This window comes from Limulus polyphemus, unplaced genomic scaffold, assembly GCF_000517525.1.
Source record: "Limulus polyphemus unplaced genomic scaffold, Limulus_polyphemus-2.1.2 Scaffold10717, whole genome shotgun sequence".
Classification (NCBI taxonomy): Eukaryota; Metazoa; Arthropoda; class Merostomata; order Xiphosura; family Limulidae; genus Limulus; species Limulus polyphemus.
Window position 1 is genome coordinate 1 of NW_013676327.1, and position 6,540 is coordinate 6,540.

The 6,540-nt window shown below is 34.4% G+C and overlaps 1 non-coding gene across 1 annotated transcript; it reads right to left on the bottom strand.

The window, feature by feature from the left end:
* Positions 1-6,207: 6,207 nt before the first annotated feature.
* Positions 6,208-6,278, bottom strand: Trnag-gcc. Its single transcript has one exon. It is a non-coding gene; the product is annotated as a tRNA-Gly (tRNA).
* Between the last annotated feature and the right edge of the window lie 262 nt (positions 6,279-6,540).

Below are 6,540 nucleotides of genomic sequence, written 5' to 3' on the forward strand. Positions count from 1 at the left end.
CATTTGTGGCACAGTGCAGCGGCGGCCGTAGTTTGGTGACCCCTGCCATAATCTAACGTTCATCTATTATTGGCCGGTAATTCCTCTTTCACCCTGTAACGAAGCTTTTTAAAGGAACAACAGATATATGTAAGAAAGCTAACTTCAAAGGGTAATGATAACACCGTTTACACTAGAATTATGATGTTTTTTACCTTACGTGAAATATAAAACAAAGAAACCGACTTTTAAATATCCAACGACCTTCGCAGTACCTTATTTAGTAGTCTACAAAACGTTTGGGTGCAATATGCCAAGCTATTTTTTGTTGTACTCTGACAAGAGAATAATAATAAGAAGAAGAATTACAAACGGTTGTTGGTAAAAGAGTAGCCCAAGAGTTGGCGGTGGGTAGGGATGACTAGCTGCCTACCCTCTAGTCTTACCCTGCTAAATTAGGGACGGCTAGCGCAGATAGCCCTCGTGTAGCTTTGCGCGAAATTCAAAAACAAACAAATACAAACGGGCCGTTTTGACCGGATTTTGTTTCCCTTGTAAGTATAACATGGGTACTTTTTTGTGAATTTTGATATGTAACAGCCTTACAGTCACTAGTAGAGTGTTGTTTGAACTGAATTATTACTATTTAAGGTGCTTTTTTGGAGACAGAATGACTTAATTTAAGACGAAAAATAGTGAGTATTTTTAAAAGGTCTCGATGCTAGTGGAAATTAAAAAGAACGTTAATAAATGTCTGAGTCTTGCAAGCTAAACTAACTATGGCAGGTTATTGACAATGTATAAATACCACTTTTTGCTGAGTACAATAAAATAATATAATGAAATTGTTTTTATATTTCCTACGAGCGCATCGATTATCACGAACCACGATATTCTTATGATAGGGATCACAAGGAATTGCACAAAACCCTAATAGAACGTTCGGAGGGTATTTCCTCGCTAATGTACAATAATAAATAATATGGTATTATCCTAATACTTAGTACAGGAGATTTCTTTGTGTGCATTTGATCACACATTGTGCACCTGTAAAAGCAAAAATATTTGTGCAGTTGATCACAAATTGTGCACCTGTAAAAGTAAAAATATGTGTGCAGTTGAAAATTTACCTATATAAGTAAGTTCAAGTGGATAAATATTAAAAAATATATTTAAGATTATAAAATTCCATTTCAGAGTTGGTAAATAAATGTATTTACTAGAATATTCTTCATTTTTTGGATCATTTGTTACTATGCCTGTATATATATATGAGGTGCAATAAGGCGTCATGTGTTAAAAAATGATGATATTAAAATATAATTGTGCAGTGGAAAAATTCCTTAGGAAAAGCTCTGACTTAGTAATCAGATTAGAAAGCAAGCTCTAATTAATAATTCATTTCTAACTATCTTGTTAACAATCTATTTACCAGTAGATGGTGCTAAAAACCTAAGAATTCCCGCAACAGAAAGTAAAATATTTTTTCCTAAGATTCAAAATCATAATGATAATGGTTTTTAACACAAAGCTACATAATAGGCTACTTGTGCTCTATCTGTCACGAGAATTTATCAGGAGACTTCAGCGTTTTAAGTCATAAGCTTACCCATGATCCACAGGGGGACAATAACAATAGTAAATATACAGATAGACTCCTGATACGGTACCATTTAGTTTTGATGCCATGGAATTACAACATGCCTATATTACTTTAATATACTTTTAAAAATGTATATATGTTGTTATCTATGGTAATTAAGAATGTTAAAACAAACTGGGTTAATATAATTATATCGATGAAGGTTACTATAAAGCTAACAATGAATTTGAACAAAGAGAAATATCTATCTATCTAAAAATGGAATAATTCAGAACGTAACGATGCGCTGACAAAAAATGTTCCCTTTTTAAATAATACACGTCGTGAATCCAGGAGCATAGGCCTAAGAAAAAAAGGTTTCGTTTCGGAAAAAAATTTACATTGAACTGCTTCAAAAGATTAAAATGGTACGAATCTTATTCAATCACATCAATAAAACAATCTGGAATTGGACTACATTTTAAGAGCACAATTTATTTACTGAACATAATTAATTAATAATCAGTAATATACTGTTAGTTACAACCCGTAGAACGTCAGGACTCTCAAATTTCAAATATTCAGAGATTGCATCTGACTGAATCAGTTTGTCCAAAAAAGTTATTCGAAAGAATTACATTCAGTAAAAAGATAGACATTCCCAATACCGAATATTAGCTTTCTCTGGCATTATTAAAGATTGTACATTTTCGAAACTTATTTCTGGTCAGTTTGAGGATGACGTTATGGGGTACTATTCCTCAGTGAGTGCAATGCCAAGATCTCTGATGTTGTGTGTGGATTAAATATTGACATATACAACATCTAAAATATCTTAGAGATGTTTTTGCCAGCTCTAGTGATCTCAACAAAATTTGGTCAGGTCAGAATTCAGTTTAACTCCGGAACACATTTTCTACTAAACATCTTATTAGAGTGGTTACTATTCTAACCTGTAGGGTGAAAAGGTTTCCTGAGAATACTTTTTTTCTTTATAGACATAAATGAAACATAAGCGAATAATCTCTAGCTAGCTTTATTTAACATAACATAAGGACTAGAGATCATTCGGTCTTTCAACGTTATCCTTCCACACATGGGCGTCCGCAGAAGTTTCTCCGGGAAAGGGGGGCAAAGTAGTGTGAAATTGTGAATTGAAAAAAAAATACACATGCTGAATGAATAAAAAAAGAATTATGCTTTTCATATTCCAGGTGGGGGCAAGTGTCCCTCTTGCCCTCCCCCCTGCGGACGCCAATGCTTCCACTACCATCTTTGAGAAAATAAAAATTTAAACCTATTCTTTATTTTTCAAGCAAATCGTAAATTTCCCCCTTAGTTAAACCCTTGTAAAATACTGACCACCACTACTCATTTCATAAACCAGTCACCCCTAAAACTAAAACTGCATTGACTGGAGTCTAACCTGTCTTTTCCTCACCTTAAACTTGTCACCTATTGTCTTCAGAAAACAACATAAAAAAAACCGAGGCCTTTATTTCATTCGTGCCCGGATATTCTTTTTCATTTATCACCTTTCTCAGCTTTAGAATACTAGTTTCAATTTACATTACTGAATTGTTCTGATAAATCCCATAAACTTTCATCACGGGTCTTAATATTAGCTTCCTTCTGAGAACCCAAAGCTGATGATGAACTAATGATATGATTTATCTTATTTATTTTTCATTTTCTAACCGCACGTTCACTCTGCAACACTTCATTATCATTTGCATTTCTTACACTCGAAGATGGCAGTAATCGGATAAAGAAAATAGCACGTGCTTGTGCAACCAAGTAGTTCCGTTTTTAAGTCTCTCTGAAGATCATCGCTATTAAAGTGGTCCGAACACGCATGTCTGTTCTTATTGAAAGGATCATATTTGTATGCTCTTTTGCATCTATCAATCAAAGTTTTAAGGAACTGTTATTAATTTTTCACGGAAAATATATGAAACTAATGTTACTGTTTTTATCACAATTCTAGCCAACAGCCACAACACATCTACAACCACCTATCATGTGATCCATTTTGGTTAACAAAGACCAACGAAAACTGAACCGGAAGCAATAGCAGATTTCGTGATTTCCTCTCAAGTGCTCCAACAGAGGTGCACGGCACGCGAGACGGCGCGTGGCCAGGTAGTGATGTAACAGGCGCTAAGAGCAAGTCTCTTAATGTAACAGTCTTGAGCAGAGGCAAACAAATAACGTTAACACCAAGGGTGCCCAACTGGTGAAACAATACGCTCTAATCCTTACAAGTTAAGAACATAAGAAAAATACATTAAATTACCTATACTCATTACCAGATTGAAATCGACATATAGTATATATATATACACCAGTACTTACAGCAAGAACATTGGCAATATCTCTACTATATGTTCGTCTATCACGTAAAAAACCTGGGGTACTTAAACTAACTTTTGAAAAGTTTGTGCTTTCTACCTCTAATATTTTTATTCTCAACAACGCTAGTTTTAAATGCCCTATTCAGTGTTTTAAAATGGATCCTATTGGAGCATGAAACTTTGTCTCAATCTGTCGCATAGAGTAACATTCACAAACTATAAACCTTTATTTCTAAGCGTTTAGTCATATGGCATTTTTGTCCAGGGAGCAGTGAGAACAACACCACTCTACTTATGGGATTTGTATGACTGCCTATACTTTTAGAGGCACCATGCGAGTGTGTCAATGTATGATTGGTTGGATGGCGGCCAATCACAGTGTAACCTATCGAAACGTGACTGAAGTCTGGTATATTTCATTTAAATACAATAGAGAGTGAGAAATCCCATAACATTTCCATTTTATTCGCTGTCCAACTTTTAAGAAACAATGGGATGTACAAGACACACAAAAACTAGTTTGCTTTGTGTACCGATTTCCTGCACCTAGAAACGCCAAAACTTTTATGTTGTTGTTGAGTAGGGGAAAGGGTTCTCAAACTTTTACACTTTAAGAAATAGTAATAATAAGTTCAACAGCATAGTTTTAAACTTAAACTTTTAATTTTAATTCTTCAATAGTTTTAAAACACTCAATCACGAAACGTGTAGAATATTCAAAATAAGGGCTACGCGTGGCTCTACAATCGGTGAGGTTAAATTGTGAATCGTAAGATTCGTGTTCGTAGTTTGTGTACCGTTACCGGAAAAACCCGGTTTGCACTCTGTGACCGTAGGTGCACTATAAGAATGGCAGTCAAGTCCCACAATTCAGTCAGACCAAGAGTTGGTGGTGAGTGTTGTTTATTTACTAGCTACCTTCTTTCTAGTCTATCAATTCAAAATTAGGTCTTCCTATGCACAGCCAGCTCTTATTACGCCTCACTCAAAAATCAGATACCAACTAGAAAAAGAAGAGGGAATTGCTTTCCCTATACCACAACCAGACAGCTAAGAGGTTGATAATAAGAAGATGAAACAAATCTCTTTCAGTATACCTGGTTTAGAGTGTGATATTAGGTTTAGGTTTACCCTAACTCACTTTACCTGGCTTAGAGCGTGAAATTAGGTTTAGATTTACCTTAACTGACTTTACCTGGCTTAGAGCGTGAAATTAGGTTTAGATTTACCCTAACTCACTTTACCTGGCTTAGAGCGTGAAATTAGGTTTAGGTTTACCCTAACTCACTTTACCTGGTTTAGAGTGTGAAATTAGGTTTAGATTTACCCTAACTCACTTTACCTGGCTTAGAGCGTGAAATTAGGTTTAAGTTTAACTCACTTCACCTGGTTGAGACAAGAGTGAGAAATTATTAAGGTCAGAAACACTAATTCATATGTATTTTAAATTATTTTAGCCCTCATCAACAAACTCACATTAAGTTTTATTAGAGTTGTATTTCCAATGAAGACGAAAATATTTTACTGTACACGCGTGGATTCTAATAAGTGATGTTGTAAACAAATATAAAAGAATAAGAAAAATTATGCTCCTTTCAATTCCATTTGAGACCATCGGTGGCTCAACGATAAATCAGTGAGCTTAAAACGCTAAAATTCGGGTTTCGATACTCGCGGTGGGCAGAATACAGCTATCGCCTTGTATAGCTTTGTGCTTTACAACAAACAAACATTTGCATTTGCCACATCCCACTAGAGACGCTTCACTCAGTTCAGAGATGTTTATTATTTTGAATTTTTTTATTTCTCAGGAGAATTGTACTTGAATGAAAGTATAAGAATTTGATTGACGAACAATTTCCCAGCAAAGCAGATAAGCACAGTTTTACCAATACACCCAATTACTTTGTGTGTTTTGTTTTCATTTGCAATACAGTTTTAAAGGTTTGTTAAAATTGTAATAAAGCGTCTTATACAAGTTACAAACGAGTAAAAAAGAAAAAATATAACTAAGATAAATATTTATTTTGCATAATTTATGTTGATAATCAACAAATATCAACAGAAAATCATGTTGTCTAAATAAAGAGATATTAAATTCCCTAAGATCAGTTAAGTTTCCTGAACTAAACTTGTTTCTGTTAGAAATATTATGTAGCGGTTGCTTATCATTACAATAAAAGAAACTAATTAATGTTTTATTATTTTCACATATGAACAAATAATAAAATACTGGCAAAACTGTACCTGATTCTGCGTGGAAGAAAATATAATACCACAACAAAAACTTATTGCATCGGCCGGGAATCGAACCCGGGCCGCCCGCGTGGCAGGCGAGCATTCTACCACTGAACCACCGATGCTACGTGTAATTTGGTCCCAAAACATTTGTTCACATGTGCTTCTTACATATTATTTCGTTATTTTTGTTGTATATTATATTTAATTTAACATATTAAAATTGATACTTAGGATTTCCATTACTATTTTTATGTACCTTCACTTTGATGTATTCGTACACTTTATGTATCTTATCCTTCCTTTGCTGAACTTCGGCATGGCTAGGTCAAAAGGAAATACAGATTTCAAATGAAAATACATACGTGTAACTCAGTCCATATACTA